The sequence below is a fragment of the Caretta caretta genome, chromosome 5, assembly GCF_965140235.1.
Source record: "Caretta caretta isolate rCarCar2 chromosome 5, rCarCar1.hap1, whole genome shotgun sequence".
Classification (NCBI taxonomy): Eukaryota; Metazoa; Chordata; order Testudines; family Cheloniidae; genus Caretta; species Caretta caretta.
This window is the reverse complement of record NC_134210.1, coordinates 86,835,684-86,858,068: the sequence shown is the minus strand read 5'-3', so window position 1 is coordinate 86,858,068 and position 22,385 is coordinate 86,835,684. Positions and strand designations below refer to the sequence as shown.

Genomic DNA, 22,385 nt, shown 5'->3' with positions numbered 1-22,385 from the left:
CGGCTTTAATCTTGTGAGATCTCACATTTGAGACCTATATTGGCCAGCACATTATTCATACTGTAATTGCTCTAATGAGCTCACATTTTCTTCACATGAGCTATGATTTTTTTAAAAAGTAAAGTAAGAACACAGAGAACTGCTTCCTGCTATGGATCTGTGCTAAAAATGTAGCTACAGGTACCGCTGTGGCTGGTTACTTGATCCATACTGAATTGCTTATAGAGATTCAGGATGGGTGTTTACAGGTTAGAACCAACACCAGTACCAATGCCGAAGACTACCAGGAGGATGTGATGGTGGAAAGGGTGCATGGTGCTAGGAAGAGGTGTAATGGTGGAAAAAGCTGAATAAGTTGTAACATAGATCACGGATGCATTTGACACTACAATAAATTGTAGGGCGGTAACTGAGGGATTGATGAGGAGCAGGATAATAGAAAACATTTTCATCTAGTATTTACTAGCCTGCTAATCCTTTTTTAGAAGGCAGCTACTGCACATGTATCAAATGTTTTCCAAGTCTGATTTCATTTGCCTTTTATATGCAGGAATATTACAGTTAATTTACAATGTGTAATACTGTTCTTTATTTTACCTATACCCTAAGGCATGTACTCTCTAATCTATGGGCCTACTTATCCCCTCAGATAGGCATGGACAGCTCCCATTGTTGCTTATATGTAATGTATCTAAAGACCAAGGGCCAGAATATACCCTCCATTAGGGCAAATATGCATTACTCTCCACCAGCACAAAAGTTGCCCTAAACCTAGCTCAGTCAGGCACAGGAGGATCACTCCAGGGTAGGGGGTTCCTCAGGTGGCATCTCCTAAGCCACCCCTCTACCTCATGGTCAATCCAGGGTCATGGATGGCATGCACCTGCACATTGGTGATCCCTGATAGCTGTAATAGGCTCTTCAGACTATTAGTAGCCAGTACAAGTTAGAGCAAGCCTAGGGCTGATCTAATTTATGTTGGGGAACCTGGATCAGAAGCAGTTCAAAGATACCTCTTCAATCCCTCTGCCTCCCGAGTTGTGCTAAGAACAGAGCATCAGGACTAGAATTTGATGCGAAGAGAACACGCTTCACTTTTTATACCAGGATGGCCAGCCTTTTTGAGGGCCAGAGGCCTGGAGCTGGCCAGCCCCATACAATTGACTTTGCCTGCCCCACGTGGGATGGGGTGTAGAGTTCAATTAGTAGAACAAGCTCGGTGCTGAGGAGCTGATTCTCCTATGAAGAGCAGCAGGAAGCTGCAGGAGGGAAATGATATAGCCTTACCACGGAATATTGGTATAGCTTGTTCAGGCAGGGTGAAAATGGAGGTGTTGCAGTATACATCAATATATGTACTTGTTCTGAGGTCCAGTTGAGAGTCTCTGGGTAAAAATAAAAAGGGTAAAAAATAGGGTGCTGTCATGGCAGGGGTCTCCTAAAGTCCACTAAATAAGGAAGACGAGGAGAAGGCGACATTTCAAGTGCAAATAACCAAAATGCAAGACCTGGTGATGGGGGGTTTTAACTGCCCAGACGTTCATGGTAAAAGCAAAACCCCAAATTTCCAATAAGTTCTTGGAATGAATTGGGGATAACTTCTTGTTCCAAAAAGGAGAGGAAGCAACTAGGAGGACAGTTATTTCAGAGTTGATTTTGACCAACAGGGTGGAATTGGTAGCACATCTGAAAGTGAAAATGATCATGAATGATGGATTTCATGATTCTAAAGAAAGGAAGCCAATGACAAGAGCAGAATAAGGACAATAGACTTTAAGAAAAAAAGGGAAGAACAAACTTAGAGAACTGGTAAGTAAGGTCCCATGGAAAGAAAATCTAAGGGAAAAAGGAGTTCAGGTAAGCTGGCTGATTCTCAAACAGATAATATTAAAGGCACAACTGCAAATTATCCTGAGGCAAAGGAAAGAGAGGAAGAATAATAAACAACCAATATGGCTCCATCAGAAGCTCTTTAATGAGTTGAATCAAATTGGAATTCTACAAAAAAAATTGAAACATGGACAAATGGCTAACGGGGAATGCAAAAGACTAGGCCAAGCAAGGGGAAATAAAGTTAGAAAGGCTGAAGCACAAAATGAGTTACACCTAGCATGGGATATAAAAAACAACAAGAAGAGATTCTTTAAATACATTAGGAGCAACAGAAAGATGAAGGAAAGTATAGGGCCTCTATTTGGCAGGGAAGGAGAGCTAATAACTGATGACCTAAGTTTCCTCTTAGCTGCACGGCCACGCAGCAGGCTATCCAGGGTCATGCAGGCATGCAGCCTCAGGGGTCTGGAGTGGAAAGGAGAAAGGTAGGGGGTGTGCAGGGCTGTAGCAGAGAAAAGCACCTCTCCCCCAGCCCCAGCCCTGGGGCTACCGCGGCAAGGAGAGGTGCCTCTCCCCTGGCCCTGGCATAGGGCTGCCATGGCCAAGGAGAGGTGCCTCTCACCAGGCCCTGGGCTGCTGTGGTGAGAGAGGGCTGGAGGGAGTCCTTTCTCCCTGCCACAGCCCCAAGGCAGCCTGCACCCCAAACCCCTCATCCCCACTTCCCCAGAACCCGCACTCCCAGCCGGAGCCCTCAACCCCCCTCCCCTGCACCCCAACCCTCTGCCCTAGCCCTGAGCCCCTTCCTGTACCCCAAACCTCTCATCCCTGGCCCCATCCCCCAGCCAGAGCCCTCACTCCTCCCGCACCCCAACCCTCTGCCCAAACCCCTCGGCCCCACCCCTGCCACACATCACCTCCATATTGGTGAATATAACAAAATCCATTCCACACATGGATGTAAACTATTAGAGGAAACACTGCTGATGACATGAAGAAAATATAGTTGTTTCATGGTTATTTTGCTTTTTTGGGGTGGAAGATGATGACCTTCACACAATCCACCCTGTTAAGTGGGAAACAATGACTAACATCATCAAATTGTTGATGGAACATCTGGCCTCCAAGTCAAAAAAGCAACAAAATAAGTCTACCTTTTCAGGGTCAATGTTCTAGGCAGATTGGACCTGAGGTAAAGATCTGCCAATTGAATATTAAAGGCCTCTCTCCATCGGTCCAAGTGTGACAACCCGGAGAAAATGCTGAAGACCACCAGCCTAGACATCCGCGCCCTCCAGAAGACCCATGTTCCAAAGGAACAAAAAGCCTGTTGCTACAAAATCAATGGCTATAAACTCATCTCCAGCAATTACCATCCAAAATAAAGGCTGGCAATTTACATAAAGCAGGAGATCAGTGAATGTGGTTCTGCCTCCAACAGCACACAAAACAAACAACACATTGGCAAGCTTACCATCACTAATATATATAAACCACCTGGGGCTCAGTGCCCTCAGCCAGCTCTGCAGAATGCACAGGACTCAGCTGTATTTGCATGTGCCTGTAACAGTCACCTCACCCAGTGGGGCTATGCAGCAAACCACATTGCAGGTGAAGAACTGACATGCTGGGCATCCACAGATTATATGTTCCTCCTTTTTCATGTGAAACGGCATGTCATTTCCAGTCTGCAAGATGGGGCAGAGGGTACTGCCCTCCTGAATGTCTTATCTAAAGATGCTACAGGGCCACCGATACGCACATCACAGATCATCCTCTATGACTTCCTGAATAGCCAGCACACACCAGTACTGACCATATTGGCATTCAAATCCCAGTTCTCGACTCAAAACACTGGAACTTCAAAAAAAGCAGACTGGGCCCTTTCACTAGGACTGTGGACAATACAGCCTCCCCCATTCCCCCAACACAGAAGACTTTGGACCATTTTACTGAACTCCTAATCTCCACAAAGAAGAACACATGTCATTGTACACTCCTTGGTGGACTGCAGAGAGTCAAGAGCTCCTCCACAAATATGATGAGTGAAGAGACCCAGAAATTGGAAAAGCCCTCCTGGCATCACTGGATGCAGCAGAGTGGAAATGGTGGCTCAGGAAGATGTGCTTGGAGCCTGCTGTGACACCTGAGGGTTGCAAATCTCACACATGCCACTAGGCTGCAGGTGAAAACCAATGCCATTGCTGCTAAACTTTTATGGACATCAAAACAGCATGTGGACAAACAGTATTGCAGCCAAGTCCAGCATCAGCTCCAGCAGGTGATGTCCACATGTGCTCCATCATCCCAGTGGTCTGGACCATTCGCAAGTAAGAAGATTTATGAAGCCATTGTAGCCACAAAATTGGGAAAAGCAGCAGGAAAAGAAGGCGTCTATCCTGAGTTCCTCTACAACCTGGGTCCACTGGCACAACAATGGATAATGCTCAACATCCTGGAGACTGGTGAAATCTGCAGCATGTGGAGAGAAGTCAAGGTCATTGCACTCCTAAAGCCTGAAAAACCTGCAGATTACCCATCTCGTCCAGTCTCCCTCTTGAGCATCACCTTCAAAGTGGTTCTGAACCAACTTGAGTCCAATGTGGATGCCAACTTACCCAAGGAGCAAGCTGGTTTTCGACTGCACAGAAGTTGCTGCAACCGGGTCCTGGCCCCCATTGCAAACCTGGAGACTAGATTTTAGTAAAGGGAGGGGTTAGAGAGAGAGAAAAGCAGGAGAAACAGACACAGAGAAAAAGCAGAAAGCCAGCTACCCTGAACAAGCACAGAGAGTGTGGCCCCCAAAAAAGCCTGGAGAGAGCTTTTGGGCTGAGTGCTGGCTGAAGGAATTTGGACCTAGTTTCTCTGCTTCTGTCTCCTCTTTACTTCCCCCCATAGTCAGGACTTTGTGTGTTCTTTGTAAATAAACAGGATTTCATCCAAGATACTCATCAGTTTCTCCTCCTAACGGAAGCAATCCACAGGGTTTGACCTTTTGCTAATTGCTCAGGTCAAAAGAGGTAACCGCTCATGCAATTCCTGGACTACCTAGCTACTCAAATTATACCATGAAGTGTAGAAAGGGGTAGACTGCCTATTGCCCATCATAGTCATTATTTCTGAACCCTTCTGTACTCCTCCAGGAGATAGAATGTATTTGTATTAACCATCAGTTACTACTGTATCTCACAGGGTTCACTCACTGCTAGAGCACCTCCTTTTGGCCATGCCTAGGGATTAGCACTGCCAGGTCTATGTCCCTTCCTGCAGTTGCACTCCATCACTCTCTCTGTGTGGCTTTCCCTGGGACTCGACTGCTTTCCCTTTGTGGCTTGATTCTCCAGCCAAGTCACCATAGTCCTCCTCTTCCAGGGTAAATGTCTCTCTGGACTAACTGTCTGGTTGGCATCTCCAATGTTCCTGTGCCACTTCTCAGTGGCTGATAGGGTTCCAGGGACACAACAACTAGAAACCAAGGTCTGCACGGTCCTACTCCTTGCTGCTGTTTTCCTGGGTTTCTTCCTACCTAGTCCTCTCAGGCTTCCTTTCCCCACAGCTCCTCTCAGATTGGCCCTTCTTCTAGGGCTTAAACCCTGGAGCTTAGTCTCCCTCCTGGGTTTTCACTTTCCCTCCCCTCTGCTCCCAGAGAGTTGACTGTAGACTCTCTCCCAACAGTCTCTTTCTGCTGTAAACTTCCTGGCTTTATAATCCAGCCTACTCCAGCCCAGCTGAGCATCTTATTCAGTTAAACTTGGATCTCCCACCAGGTGCAACCAGGTACCCCGTCTGGCCCCTCAGGCCCACATTAACCCCTTCAGGGCCTGAGTAGGTACACACCCCATCATATTGTATTAGGAAAGCTAAGGGGTGAATTTCACACACACCAAATACAACAAAGTGCTCCAGGTACCACACAAAAAACAAATTTAGGATAATGAATCAAGACACTTGAGTCAGCGCTACAGCTTGAACTGCTGTTTATTTCCCGAACTGTTAGGACTACTGCTGACTTGTAAGTTATCCTGAGTAGTTTCTCGATGGAGGGTGGGGAGTCTGCAAAAAGGCAACACAGTTACCAGGTGAGCTGCATTTCAGGCTCCTTTTAGCCTTTCTTGAGGGCACCTCTCAGATGACCGATCTGGCTTCCTGCACAATATTTCAAGGATGGAACAACGTGGTGTATTTACCCCTAGACAGGAGCACTAGGCTGCAGCCCACCTGTTCCCCAGCTGTGTTAACCCATCAAACCCAGCTGTGTTTGGTACCTGTGAGCTCTCTTCCTCTGAAAGCCTGTGACAGTGGCTGATTAAAGTGACTCAGACAGCATTTTCAAAACAAAGCATTATATATTCTCTCATCTAGCAGTCAGTCAAGAGTTAAAACAATAACAGCCTGTCTGTATATTTTCCCCTTACCTAAACCCTAATCTTGCTTTGTGAGCTGTGGTATGTTCTCCTCAGCACACTATCTCCATTCAGCCCCGTTACCTCATGTCTGGGCTGGAGAAGCAAACTGTGCTGTGGCAACATGCTCACTGTGTCTCCCTCAGTCTTTGTGTCTCTATCAGCCTGCTGACAACTCACTTAATCTTCCCGAGCACCCCACACCTTCCTGACAATACTAGCATCTTTAAGGTTCTAATACTTCCTCTGATCCTAGGTTTGGCCTGGGAAGAGTAAACTTTGCCAGTCTAGTGGATGCTGGGCTATGGATATTTCCCACTTGATAGCTTCTTCCTTGATATTCCCGATGATAGCACCTGACCTTTGCCCTTATTTTGTTTCCTGTTGGTTTCTTCCTTATAGCTTCCTTTTAATTTAACTCAAAAACATTCAGCCAAGATAGTAGCACACAGATGAACTTGAGGTGCACATGATATATATAATATATATATATATATATATATATATATATATATATATAAAACAATAACCCAAAAGCATGTCCTTCATCCACATTGCTCCTGTATTTTAAAGAAAGAACTAAGCAGGGTCACTTCTTTAGTGACTGAGAGACATTCTGGCACCTGCCTCCTGGATGGAGCATCCACTATAAACTCTTCTGATTACAAACTTCACACAATAAGTAAGATTTCCCATAACCAAAGAGATGTAAATTTCTCACTACATTGTACAAATATTCTCCCTTGTTATCCTCCTTGCAGCCTGCTTTTGATTTAACTCTATGCATTCAGGCATGATAATAGCATACAGCTAAACTGAGGTGCACCTGGTATTTATAAAAAATCATATACATAACTCCTTCATTCTCCACGTCAGTATTTGTAAAAGTGTCTGAATCATTCCCTTTTGAATATTTAAATAATTTGAGCTGGCAAAATATGAGCAAGAGGTCTATGGTAAGTGCAAAATCTAAAATCTCTCTATGTAATTGTCTCAGATTCTTAATTTACTATTGCTGAAAAATGTGAGTTGACCTAAATATAATTCCGTAACAGTAATAGTTTTTAGGTTAAATTATTATATTGTGTGCTTTTCCTTTACATTTTCCAAGTACATCAACGCAAATTGATTGACTTCATTTAGTTTGTCAGTCAGTAGGATATATGTTTGCTGGAGTCTTGAAAGAAGCAGGATAATTTTTAATTCAAGCTGATAATATTACACACATTATTGTGGGGGAGTGGCAATGACCCCAATACTTAAGTTGCCTAACACTTCCTAGAACTTCCACAAAAGACTGATTTCAACCTAGAATAAATATTTGTATCCTGGAATAAACATTTGTGATGTGTCTACACTAACCTTTATAACCATGCTAACTAGCTTGAGTCAACTGGAAATCCATTCACTCAAGGTTAAAAACAAAAACCCAATGGTATGTCTAGATTTGAGGATGGAGTCTTGTTGGGTTTGTTTCTACTACATTTTTTACAGAATTAGATAGTGAAACTGGCAAGGCTGAATCTTGCGCACCAGCTAAATGCCATTTTGTTTGGGTTCACAACACCACAGAAAGTATAAATAAAGCAAAACAAACAAACAAAAAGCCACCTGGGTTACATTAAAATATACTGAATTGTCCTAAAAACATTTTTCTGTGTATTAACTTTTTGAAAATTGTGTGTGTGTGAGAGAGTGTGGTGGAGAGAGAGGGTGTTAGTTGGGCTTAAATGAGATTTAAATGGTGCATAGATCTTTATGCTGGCACCCACAGAGTAGCCTTAATAAACACTAACATAGGAATATTTTGTGCTCTGCCATTGCTTGAAAAATGTCCAAATGTATCCATTTGCATGTTGACTTCAATAGTGTTACATTTATGTAAGTGAGGTGGATAAAAAACATTGTGGTTTTAAATAGTACAGCTGTGACAACTTAATATTATTTTATTTCACCCAAGGGGAATAGAGTTCTCTCAGGTTCCTTCTGTAACAAATGTTTATGCGAGACAGGGCAATAAAATCTCAGCTGTTCCTAATCAGACAGGACTTCCTTCATTCTTCATCCAAATTTCCCAGACCCCCATAAGTATTATTTTTCCACTGTTGTAAGTTACAAACCTCTGAGGTGTTAGCTTAAAGTCCTTTAAAAATATGCCTACATTATGAATCATGGAAGAACATCTCACATTGTAAACAAGAAAAACTCTTTCATTGGAGGGCGATCATTTTTTTTTTTTTCTACATAGTGATTCTCCCCGCATTCCCTGATTCAGACCAAACTCTTTTTTCAGTAAGAGGCACAAGTTCTTTTTAAAAGTAATAGGGCATGATCTTGCACTTATCACTCAGGAAAGATGTCCAATTTCAATAAGAGTAAGAAGAGTAGGATTGGTTCAAATGATTAAATACAGAACTATAGACCCTGATCCTGCAAGTGCTTATACATGTAAGTAGTCCACTGACAGAGGAACTATTCACATGCATTAAGTTACCTATGAATGTGTTTGTAGATTTGGGGCCATATCCTGTATCTCTTCTTGGACTAGAGAAGGAGTGGTTGAAATGGCTTGTAAAACAGACTTCAGTAGCAGAATACTTAGCCCAGTCTTTGCATTTGTATGCCTCTTATTATTGCACATTCTCTCCCATCATATGAGGAGTTGGTAGCTTTGTAAGACAAGACTGTTTCATCCTGTTCTCTGAGCAATTCTGCAAAACTGAAATTGATTGAAGAAATACAGATCGTCACTTTGGTCAGATTAAACTGGAGCAAAAGAGAATTTCAGATAAAATAGTAGCTATCCTTGGAAATCAAGGACTGCTCAAAGTCACAAAGTGTACTCCATCCCAGGCAATAGTGTTTTTCCTTTGGCTTCCACGACTTGTTCTTGTGGTCTGTGAACTGTGTCCTAATTGCCCCATGTAAGAACCGTATCAAAATGTGTCTTCGCTTTCAAGTATAGAATGCCTTTCTTTCCTATTGCCATTTTTAAATTGCGGTGTCTGTCAAAGGTATTTCCCAGCCATATGGGTCAATGAATTATGATTATTCTGTATGAAACTGACTTGTGACTAATAAAAGACAGGCAGAATACCTGTACACAAATATTCTTGAAAAGCAATGCACATAACTCTATTTCTATCTGGTTTTAAGCTTTTTATTTCCCCTTTGGGGATAAAATTAATATATCCCCATTTTAAATATAAAATATATAAATTTAAAATATAGTACAACAACCGCCAAATTCCAGCAATTGTATTTCTATTTTTAATCCAGTGCAACCGCATATGTGGGTATTTATTTTTATAGTTTTGGTTCCATGTTCATATCTGAAAAAAGAAAAAAGAATTCTGTTCTGTCCCACTTGTTCAACTTGTCCCTCTTAATTTAGTGGGACATGTAAATAAAAGCATAAGTTGGCCCACTAACCTCTTGTTCACTTCCAAGCCAGTCTTTTTCTTTATATTCTCTAAGACTCGTTTGTCTTTTTCTGTCTCTGTTTAGCCCTGCAGTAGTAATAGCTTTTGGATGGAATTTTCCAAAAGTGTTCAGCGTTGTTCCTAACTCTGCTCCCACTAGAGACAATGGGAATGGACTTAAATTGCATGGGTACAATTCCAGCTCAATAGGAATTGCCTTCCATGGAAGCAGTCAGGACAATGCTGAATGCTTCTGAAATCCTACCCCTTTTTTCTCTTGTTTATTTTTTTCCCCCTTGCTCAGCCACACAAGCCTTCCCTGACAGTTCCCTCCACAAAACTGAGCTAGAAAAAGAAGTTTCAATGCCATTTCACAATTATTTCATTACAATTTTTTTTTTTTTTTTTTTTTGTGATATCTCCTACCCTCCATTTTCACTACTGGTAACCATCACTGAACTAAACATTCATTCACTGACATCTCTTCACAATAGATTCTACACAATAACTGTCCTAAAGAATGGTGTGGCATTACTTTCCTGAATATAACTAATACATTAAATATTTTTTAAATCTATGAGCACTGTCATGGCATAATATGAAGAAAGAGTGGAGAATATAATCTTTCAGACTGACTGTCTGCTTTACATAATCTTAATTTTTGGTGATGGGTAGATTGGAAAGTAGTGAGACCCACCTTTTATTTCTTCTTTTTGTGACACAACCAGTCCGTTGCCACTTCAGAACGTTCAGATTTGTAAAGATGTCCTTTACATTGGCTGGCTCACTTGCTATTTGTTCTTTTGTTTTGATCTCGCTCTCTCTATAATGCCTCTCTTTACTTCATAGTTAAGCTTTTCTGAATCACTTTCTTCGTAAGTGCCCTTGTTTCTGCACTATGGGTCAAGAAACCACACTGTTATGACAACCTGTTTGATCCACAGTTAGGGATCTTGCAGTTCATAGTAATATTCATCCTTCAGAAAGATTCTCCCTTGTGTGTTCTCTTTACCTCCTCGTACAGATTAGGGGAAAGCATATCATTTTCTCTGAGCAGACATCTGTCTTAATAGCTTCTAATTCTTTCTCATCAGATGTGATCTTTTCTTTCACAACATTTACACTAAATATGTTTGTCTTCTGCATATTCATTATGAGTCTGTTTTCTTACTCTCTGCTCAGCAATCTATTGCTTCAAGGTCTTCTGGGATTTCAACAAAGTAATCTGTAACACTGTATGAGCTGACTGCTGTTCTCTGTTGTTCTTAGTGTCACTTTTATCTTTAAAAAGGTCTGAAGATCTTCTTCAATAAGAAGGGGAAAATTTTGGTGAGTTACTGAAAACAATAAAGTAAGAAATCCTTTTTAAAATTTGCCCTTTCTGGTATGCCTCTGTGAGATGAGTCTAGCATTGGCCATCTCTTTTTTTTTTTTTTTTTTGAAGATCTATTAAAACAAATCATGCTCAGGGCTAAACCCAGTTAGATATACATCAGTTTCAAAAACAAATTCAAGTTGTTCTTTAAGGATGCATAACCACTTAAAACCTCTTTTACTTGGGTCTTAACTATGTAGAAACAGAATGCTTGCCTTTCTAAAGCACAGCAAAGTAGGCTGCCCTGTACTGCTAAGGCATATGTGCTGTGATATTCTGGCAGGATTCAGGCTCCCATGAGTCTCATGACTCTGTGGTACTTACTAAGCCCTGTTGATCACAGTATTATCCTGATTCCTGGTAATGGAAGTAGGTTGAATAATAATATATTACAAATATTAATAAGGGTATGGTTGAATTTTATAACCACCAAACTTATTATCTTATTTGCTTAGATATAGCTTCTTCAACAAACTTCTCTAGTGATTTGGATGTGACAGGCTGCCAGTAGTGAAATAACAGTAGTTATTTTAACATCTGTGAATGAAATGCATTAGTACTACTGTTCTTTGACTTTCTGTACAATTCACTTGTCTAGTTCTCACTTTCCATTATATTAGTGTATTTCCTAAAAATCATTATCAACCCAGCTATGTGCTCACGTTCATAAAATTGAAGGTGCAGGGCCAGATTGTGGCTGGCCCCTATGCTGGGATGCAAACAGCAGGTCATGGAGGTATACAAGGAGTTTCTCTCTACATCTTGCAACACTGACCATAATTACAGCCATGCTTTCTTGAGAGCAGGGACTGTTTTCTGTTAGTGCCTCTTGCAAGCCATCCTAAGGGCTTGTTTCCACAAGGGGATCAACGTGCGGTGATCAATACACCGGGGTCGATTTAGCAGGTCTAATGAAGACCCGCTAAATCGACCGCCGATCGCTCTCTCGTTGGCTCCGGTACTCCACCAGAACGAGAAGCATAAGGTAAGTCGAGGGGAGAGTTTCTCCTGTCAACCCAGCACGGTGTAGACACCACAATAAGTCAACCTAAAGTATGTCGATTCCAGCTACGTTATTCACATAGCTGGAGTTGTGTAACTTAGGTCGACTTAGCCCCATAGCATAGGTCTGCTCTAAAAAGGGGCAGGGAAAAGAAACTTAATGGCTGTAAAAGGAAGGATATGTTGTATTTCCTTCAGGGGTGGGACAAGGAACACAGTTCTACAGTGCTCAAGGGAGCTTTTAGAGGAACTATGCCTTCCTGAGACACACTGCCTCCTGAATCTTTCTCAGTGTTAATTACCAGGTGATAAGAATGTGCCTTTTTTTCTTTTCTAGTGAAGATGAAGTCTTGTGAGTCAATGCCTAAAAGGAATAATCTATCCCAATATTTTTTATCTGTTTTGCTCCTCTATTGGCTTAGTATCAGCTGCCATTGCTGCAGTTGGTTCACTTGCTGCTATTTGCAAGGAAATAAAGTGGTGACTGTATTTTGGAATAGTCAAACCTTTTAAAACCTAGAAATAGGCCAATAACAATGTACACATTAGGGTTTTTTAATTCAGATTTGCTTGATTCATTGAGAATTGAACAGAACAGTTGGAAATTTTTTGAATCAATTTGCTCACATTTTTCAATACTAATTTAATATCCATGAGGTTTCATGGGATTTTATTAACCTTGTAATCAACTTTCATCTTTTCTGACTTTAGGCAAGATTTTTCACCACCGCAGAGGTGGGTTGAAAAATCATATTAATGTTAAAGACAGATTTTTTTTTTTTTTTTTTATGTCCAGATGAATTCCAAGACCCCAAAGCACATTCTGGGTTTGGTAAGATTGTAATATGCCTTCCTCAACAAGACTTTTATGTAGCAGCCATTCAAGTTTGTTCCAAAATTGTTAATGGCTTTATAAATTACTAATCTTTCTGTGGGATGCAGGGAGTTGGACAAAGGAGCAAATTAGCAGAGCATATTTTAAATAAAGGTGGGTTCAAATTGCAAACTTCAGGTCTGAACTTAGATCTGAATTTCAACTTCCCCAAAGTTTGGGGGGCTGTGGATTTGGTGTTCAATATAAACCCATCTGTAATTTTATTAACTTAAAAAGCTTTATTAAAGAAGAGATAAAAGTGAAGTGTGTGTGTAATATAAATGTGAAATTTATCAAAAACCATATTGGGGTATAGAAGAAAATCCCAGGAAGTTCAAGGAAAAGAGCATTCCAATGAGAGGGATAGTAGAAGTTCTTATTTTTTCCCATAGCCTTTTAGAATGTGTGTGTCTGAGACCAACTTAGAGTGTACTTTTGTCAGCAAGTTGCAGGGATAGGCATATATATCACTTGGAGACTTGCCAGCAGTATTGTCCTTAGCCACATCTGGTAGTGGCAAGATTGAAGGTTGAGGTAACTGTAAAAGGGTTCAGGGGGATCTGTGAAGTTGTCTGATTGTTGGGGGATGGGTTGCCAGCACCAGAGTACAGGGTGGACTGATCTGCTGACCCTACTAATGTAGACAGTGCTACAGCAGATTCCCTCATGGAGCATCCGCTCTGCTATGATTCTGCATTCATATGAGCCCTGGTTACAAATCCTTTGGTGTGTTCTAATTTGGTTTTTTTGGCCCAAACAGAATGCTTCTGCCTTGGTTGCCTAATTTCCTACAGAACATCCCCATAACGGAATCTTCTCCCCGCACTGAGATCAACCTCTCTGGGGAGGGAGAGGGGATCTTGCTCTTTTTGACCACATCTATTGGAACAAGTGCCTCATGTGACCCCTGTATTTTGTTTAATCATATTACTGCAGTATTTACTTAGTTAAATATGAAAGAGTTATTTGATATATCATAAATGTTTTTTTGGTACCTGTAGTAATCTGTAGCATGCACTTAAGTATTGTCCTGGGTAGGGATGTTTTCCTGAACTGGAACCTAATGAGTCTGATATAAGGCAATAGAAATACTTAGCCTATGGTGCTGAGGACCTTCTGTAAAGTGATGAGCCCCTCACTTTGCACTGAAATTTGCATTATGAACTTTTTTTTTTTTTTTTTTTACAATACCAACATATTGGTTCCACCTCAGAGGAGACTGTTAAGAGTTAATTATTCCATCCTAGATATGAAATAACTTGTTCTACTAAAATGAAACAAACTCCAGAGATGCACAATCTATTGTCTGAAAATACATCTCTACCGTGTGAAAAAAGAGACACACTTGGATCTAACGTTAAGCATGCTTGGAAGTATGTAAAAACCTTGAAAAGCATTAGATAAGCATTCATGCCTCCAAGAAGCCTCAGCTACAGTAAGGCCATATCTACACTACAAACTTTGGTCAGTGTAAGTTGTTGTGGTGGTGTACAGCCATCAAAGTGTGTCTACTGCTCAGGTGTTTGCATACGTGGCTGCTTGTGTCAGCACGGCACGTATTCACCAGGAGTTCTTGTGTCTATGTAAAGTGCAGTGCATCATGGGTAGGTATTCCAGTGTGCCATGAGTTGCTGCCCAGCACAGTGCCTTTTGGAATACTTTTTGCAACACTTCGTGAGATAGTAATGTCCTGCTCAGGGATCTCTCGGAGCCAGGGATCAAATTCCCAGCATGCAACTTTCTCTGTCCCATAATGCCACCCATATCCCCATAATTTTTGCACTTCTTTAAAAAATCCTACAAAGCCATGAGGCATCTCTGACAGAAGTACAGAGCCAGCAGAGCTCTGCATTGTTCTCATGAACGTTGCAAATACAGGGTACATGATTCTCCTGTATTTGCAACCCAGAGGGGCGACAGGAGGATTTCTCTGAGGACAGTTTCTGAAAGATCTAGAGAAAAAAATTTCAAGATTCTTGGTGATGTTCATGGAGCAGCAGCTGATGGCAGAACTCTGTTTCTAGGCCTGAGCACTGATTGGCGATCACACTGTAATGCAGGTTTGGGATGGCAAGCAGTGGGTACAGAACTTTTGGGTGCAAAAGGCCACATTCTTAGATCTGTGTGCCAAGCTCACCCCTGCCCTCCAGCACATGGACACCGGAATGAAAGCTGCATTGGCAGTGGAGAAGTCAGTGGCAATCACACTTTGGAACACTGGATTGCTACAGGTCAATGGGAAATCATTTTGGAGTTGGAAAACCCATAGTGGGGCCCAGTGTGCCTGGCCATTAATCATCTCCTGCTATGCAAGATTGTGACTCTTGACAGTGTGCAGGAAATAGTGAATGGATTTTCAGCAATGGAGTGTCCGAACTGTGCTGGGGTGATAGATGGCACACACATCCCTATTTTGGTACCAGCCCACCTTGCCATAGAATATATGAACAGAAAGGGCTACTTTTCTATGGTGATGCAAGCACTGGTGGATCATGTGGGTTGCTCAGGAAAGATGTATGACACATCTTTGGGAACACAGGACGGTTCAGAAAGCTGCAAGCAGGGACAGTCTTTCCCAATCAGCAGATTACCATTGGCAATAGGTGTAGAGATATGTTTGTAGAAGATTATAATTTACAGACACTTCCTCCTAAGGGACAGTATTATGAACATAGGAATTTGGACATGTGCCCTGAAGGAAGGGTTTGGGAACACCACGTGGGTGCGTGCAGAGCCATTCCTTGGGTAGGGTAAATCAGGGCAACTGCCCTGGGCCCCGTGCTTTGAGGGGACCCCGCGCTTCAATAAATTGGGACTGTCCTGATATTTAGCCTTCTGTCCCACCTCCCGGACGATGTATGATCAGGACGCCATTTGTCTCAATATTTGGGTGAAAAGGCAGGCGGGGAGGTGAGGCGGGGGGCAGGCAAGCAGTGTGAGCAGCTACAGCGCTGCTGGTATTCCACCTCGGCGAGTGGAATAACGTTTGCTGTGCCCCCGCTGGAGCACCGCAGCGCCAGTGTGGACAAGGTGTTGCATTACTGAGCTCTGATCAGCCTCCGGAAATATCCCATAATCCCTTTAAGTCATGTGGCCATTCTTGTCATTGTTTTTGAATCACTGTAGGAATGCGGATATGCCCTTTGAAAGCTCCATTTCTGACAGCCGGCATGCTTATCTGCTCTGAGACAAAGCAACCATTAGTGTGGAATGCTGTGTGTGTGTGTGAGAAGAGAGAGAGAGAGAGAGAGAGGCGGGGGATGGAGAGGGGGTTCTGCTGCTGCCTGAACTTAGAAGACAGCATGCTGACATGCTCTCAGCCCCCCAAAAACCCACTCTCTCTCTCCCCCACATACAAACAGCACACTGCCTGTCACACCCCACCCCCACCCCCATTTGAAAAGCACGTTGCAGTCACTTGCATGCTGGGATAGCTGCCCATAATGCACCACGCCCAATGCCGCTGCAAGTGCTGCAAATGTGGCCACATCAGTGCGCTTGAAGCTGTCAGTGTGGACAGACTGCAGAGCTTTCCCTACTGCACTCTCCAAAGGCTGGTTTAACTCAAAGCGCTCTACATCTGCAAGTGTAGCCATGTCCTTAACTTTAGAAAAAGCTCTCCAAATATGCAGGGCAGCAGAAACTGTGAAAGCACAGGCCAAAGAGCTGAATTCATCAAAAGGGTTTACCCCTGTACTAAGAACAAAAGAATATAGCCAGAATAGGTTAAATCAAAGAGTGGAACCACTCACTATGAAAACCACTGTTAGGGGAAAACTGGGTACAGATGGTCAAGTGGAAGGTGTGGATCACAGCATGGCTTCAGTGTGTTGCCTTTGGGAAACTGTCATAAATGTGGGGAAAATAATAATTTTTGCAAAATGCTGCAGATCCCAAATGCAGAAAAGTCAAGGGCATTCATTAAAAGACAATCTGGTTGAGTTTTTCATAGATGTACTGGGATCTAGCAAGCTTGATGAGAGAGACTGGATACTAGTAGCCTATGACAGTGAATGGAACAATTATTCCACTGAAACTGGACACAGGAACTCAAGTTAATATTCTGTCTGAACAAGATTATGAGACTAAAAACAAGACCAACAAAAATAAAAGTAATTGGTTATTCTGGAACTAATATACTAGTGAAGGGGAAGTGCATTGCTAGCATCAACCATAAAAACACCATGTACAGGCTCCCTTTCATTGTAGTGCCAAAGGCGGTAACACCAATTTTAGGCTGCATGTGAGAAACTCAATCTGGTAAAATGGGTGCTCTCATTACAAGATCACACTGAACCTGGGTATAAGGCACTCTTCTGGGAATATCATGACCTGTTTCAAGGGTTGGGTTGCCTGCAGGGTGAACATACAATCAGAATAAACAAGCAAGTCCCCTCAGTGATCCATCCATGTATAAAGGTGCCAATTGCACTCTATGATAAACTCAAGGCTGAGCTTGCAAGGTTGGAAGTAATGCAAGTTATACAAAAAATTGAGGAGCCAACAGAATAGGTAAGCTCCCTGTCTTTGTGGAGAAAAGTAATGGCCAGCTACACATGTGTGCAGATCCCAGAGACCTCAACAAGGCTATACAAAAAAAACATTTCAGACTACCAACCGGAGAAGAGATTATGGCTCAAATTGCAAATGCTCAACATTTCAGTAAACTGATGCATCTTCAGGTTTTTGGCAGATGAAATTAACTGAAGAAAGCTTAAAACTATGCACATTTAATACCTCATTTGGAAGATACAGATTCTTATGCTTACCCTTCGGAATAGCTTCAGCACCAGAAGTGTACCACAAAACCATACATATGATCTATTAACATATTAATGGTGTTGATACCTCAATGAAAGAGGAACAGGAGCGTAGACTTAAGGAATCCTGGCGGCAACTAGAACTGCAAATCTCAAATGAAATACGGAGAAATGTGTTTTGGGGGTCACAGAGCTGACTTTTTTGCTGGGGACATTATTTCCAAAGAAGGTGTAAAAGCTGATAAGAGGAATATTTCAGCCATTGAAATGATGCCACATCCCCAGTCAAAGAAAGATATCCAACGCTTCCTGGGAACGGTTAATTATCTTGGAAAATTCATACCTAATCTATCTACCAAAGCAGCAGCTTTGAGAAAACTCCTAGAGAATAAAAATGAATGATATTGGGGTGCAGAACAGGAGGAATCATGGGAAGGTCTAAAACAACAACTGATACAAGAATCAGTATTGAAGTTCTATGTACCAGGAAGGCCTATTAAAATTTCAGCAGATGCTTTAGTCTGAGTTAAGTGCAGTGATTTTACAGAAGCATGAGAATTGTTGGCAACCAGTGGCATACGCATCCAAATCACTGACTAAGGCAGAAACCAGATACGCACAGATCAAGGAGATTTTAGGAATATTGTTTGCCTGTGAGACATTCAATCAGTATATTTATGGACAGACAATGGAAGTTGAAATGGACTACAAGCCTCTGATAGCGTTATTTAGCAAACCTCTAAATGACTGTACATTAAGGATTCAAATAACGATGATAAAGCTGGAAAAGTATGATTTGGTTGTGACCCACACGCCTGGTAAATTCATGTTTACTGCAGATGCACTTCCCAGAACAAAAAGAAAAGGAGTACTTGTGGCACCTTAGAGACTAACCAATTTATTTGAGCATGAGTGAGCTGTAGCTCACGAAAGCTCATGCTCAAATAAATTGGTTAGTCTCTAAGGTGCCACAAGTACTCCTTTTCTTTTTGCGAATACAGACTAACACGGCTGTTCCTCTGAAACTTCCCAGAACAGTGGCTCCCACAGAACCAGAGAAGAATTTAGAGAGAGAGAAATGCAAGCCTATGTAGATTTGACTGTAAAGTCAATTCCCATAGCTAACAGGAAACTGCAACAAATAAGAAAGATACAAGACACATGCAAAAGATGAATAATTGGGAATCCTTAAAAAAAATGATAATTAAAGGGTGGCCTGAAGAAATAAGCAGTTGGTGTCCAAGTATAAGAGACTATTGGAACTGCAGACATGAACTTACTGTGATAGATGGAGTGATTTTCAAGGGCAGTAAGATTGTAATTCCAATAAGCCTCTGAAAGGAAATGCTACAGTCAAAGATTTGAGTTGAGAAGTGCAAACAACGAGCACTATATTGGCAACGGATCAATCACAACATCACTAATGTGATAGGAAACTGCTTTTCATGCTTGAAATACAAGCAATACCAACAGGCAGAAGCACTGAGACCTCATCCATTTCTACAAAGGTCTTATGAGAAGGTCGGCGTTGAGTTATTTACCTGGCAATCAAAGGATTATTTAATAGTTACAGATTATTATTCTCTGTATCCAGAAATTTGCACACTGTACAGTACTGATAGTAAATCAGTGAAAGCTGGCATGAAGGGAATCTTCTCCAGACATGAAATTCCAGATGAAGTTTTTAGCGATGATGGGCTGCAAATTTCTAGTGTAGATTTTAGACTATTTGCCATAGATTGGGATTTTCATCACAAAACATCAAATCCAAATTACCCACAATCAAGTAGACTTGTATAATTGTCTATAAGGACAATAAACAAATTTATGAAAAAGACTTTTGACAGTGTGGGTGACTTGTATAAAGCATTACTGGTTTACCGAAGTACACCCCTGAAGAATGGCTTTTCTCCAGCTCAGCTGTTAATGGGAAGAAAGATCACATCTAATTTACCAATTACCAATTTACCAATATCTGCTGAAACCTCATAACAATGAAACCATACAGAAGAGGAAGGAAAATCAGACATGGAAGCAGAAATATTATTTTGACAAAAGGGCCCTTGGTCTCCCATCTCTTAACCTCGGTGATAGAGTGCGCCTGAGGAATCGCACCTCTAATACTTGGGGCCAAAGGGGTACCATGAAGAACAGCTGCATCCAAGATCTTATGTAGTTCAGACAGACCAGGAAAACACATTTCAACATAATCAAAGAGATCTATGAGTAATCCCAGATAGTTGCAACACACTGACGGTAGATGTGGACTCTGGCATTTCCCATCTGACTGATCCTTTATCATCCGTGCACAAAAGAGAAACTGTCAAGGAACAAGAGAACAACTCAGACTCTAATGAAATGTTGGTACTGAGAAGATCAGAGCATGAGATTTAACATCCTGAAAGACTCACAGACTTGCTAACCTGCCTGGAGAAGGGGTATTTGAGGAAAGTGAGTGGGAAAGACTCACTTGAGAGTGATGTGCTGGTAACCTCTCCTCTCTAAGCAGTTGACACATTGTGTTTATGGAAATATACTACATGGGTTAAGAATTTAAATTTATGTGTTATTAGATACTTGTTAGCTGTTTATAGATATGTATATGAGTTAATTTGTTTTTCTTTTAGAGGGAAGATATAGAGATATGTTTGTAGCAGATTATAATTTAGAGGCGCTCCCTCATAAGGAACATAGGAATTTGGAGATGTGGTCTGGAGGCAGGGGTTGGGAACACCACATGGATGTGTGCAGCAGTTCACCTCAGCAGCTCTCCAGTTTGTTTTATTGAAGCTTTTTCCTGTCTCATTCACTGGTTTGTTATTTAAGTAAGCCCAAGATCATACAACAGGGATATGCCAATAATGATTCTGGGGGATACAGCCTACACCTTGCTCCTGTGGCTCATGAAGCCATACACTGGCCACCTCAACAGGACCAAAGAAAGATCCAGTTTCCATCTCAGCAGGTGCAGAATGACAGTTGAATGTGCTTTTGGCAGATTGAAGGGATGCTTATGGTTTTACTCACTAGATTGGAGCTCAATGAAAAAAATATCCCAATGGTTATAGCTTCCTGTTGTGTCCTCCATAATATCTGTGAGGCCAAAGGGAAAAAACAGCATGCCAGGATGGATGGTGGAGATGGAGTGGCTGTCGGCTGACTTTGAACAGCCAGACACAAGGGCCATTACAAGAGCTCAGTGTGGATTTATGCAGAGCCCTTCCACAGACAGTCACAGTAGGTTTGTCTTGCTGCCATCCCAGGAGGTGGTAGAGGTACTAATGTGCCTCATGATGTCATGTTGTGAAGTGGGGAAAGAGCAGTGACCATGGAATTCTGCAAAGAGTGGAGAGTCTGGGATCATTGGACTTAAATGCTACAGACCCTGGTTGACCTTCAGGTTTGCTGTCTGAGAAAACCTATTGTGTTTTGGAGCATTTCCCTCTCCATGTCTTGCCTGGACTCCTGGACCTTTCACCTGTCCTGTCCGTCTTTCTCTGTGCTGTCAGTTATATTGATCCTTTGCTCACAGTCCAATGTAGCACTGGCTTGCAGGATCTCACAGAACATATCCTTCTTTCTCTCCCCGCCCCTTCTCATCATGAGGTTCAGAAGTACTGTGGGCATGGGTTGCCACACCAGAAGCTGCTAATAAAAATGGACAGATTTACAGTCACACGGGAAAGAAAAGTTTAAAAACTCCCTTCTCTTTCCCCCCATAAACACTTTTAATAAGAAATGCTTATTGACACTTCAGCTTTGGAGCTCCTTGGTACAGTGAGTTTGGCCTGCCAGGACCAAGTGGGGGGAAGGATTTTCTGTTGCATTAAGCTATAAAATTTCTGTCCCTGTGCCATGGATCCAAGCATATGGCAATGGCACTGAATACTGGCACTATTTTCCACAGCCGGTGATAATTTGAGCTGATATCTCACTCCTGAGGGTCACAGAGAACACAGCTGCTACTGGCATCCTAAAGCCATCCAGGCCCATATGCTGCCAGCCTGTTTACTGCAATGTTGCCAGCTGAACTCATTGCAGAGTTGCATGGGAAAGCGTTCTTCTGTGGAGAAAGAAATAAGGCAGTCATCCTCAGAAACCTTCAGGAGAAGATTGCAGAGTATCTCCATTAAAGTTTCATTCAGATCTTACAGGAGGATAAAATGGACATTCCTGGTCAGATAAACAAAGTGCTCTGTATACTTATCCCAACAGGGGACTGAAAAGCACATGCCAACTGTACTTCTATTTGTTGTACCATTACTTCTTCTTATATGAGTAAACTAGTGAAAAGTTAATACCAAGTCTTGTTAGCTTGGGAAGGAAATGGGCACCATCTTTAAATTTTAAGCACTGTAAGGGGAAAAAGCGTGCATGCACACACTTAGCTGAATTCCCGCCTCCTTTGTAAGGCTTATCCGCACTTGCCTGTGGGACTGGCTACATTGTGGCAGAGTCTCAAACAGGTCCTGGTTCACAACATTGTGTCTCCCACTCCTCCACCTCTCCTTGCTGTTCATGGCAGGGGCTTCTGTCTCAGGCTCAGTAGTAGGCAGGGTGCTGGTGGTGTGTCTGCCAAGTATGGCACACAGTTGCTTGTACAAGCGGCAGGTCTGCAGTGCAGCACCAGATCTGTTGCTGCATTTTCTGGCCTTGTTGTATCTCTGAAGAAGCTCCTTCGTTTTCACAGGGCACTGCTATTGATCCCTGTTATACCCC

At 42.1% G+C, this 22,385-nt stretch overlaps 1 long non-coding RNA gene across 2 annotated transcripts in view; it reads right to left on the bottom strand.

Moving 5' to 3' along the window:
• LOC142072170 (uncharacterized) overlaps window positions 1-11,137 on the bottom strand; it is a 65,535-nt gene extending 54,398 nt beyond the window's left edge. For both annotated transcript variants that reach the window (XR_012668540.1, XR_012668539.1), the window contains exon 1: window positions 10,353-11,137. This is a non-coding gene — a long non-coding RNA (uncharacterized LOC142072170). The remainder of the gene's footprint in view (window positions 1-10,352) is intronic.
• Window positions 11,138-22,385: the final 11,248 nt, after the last annotated feature.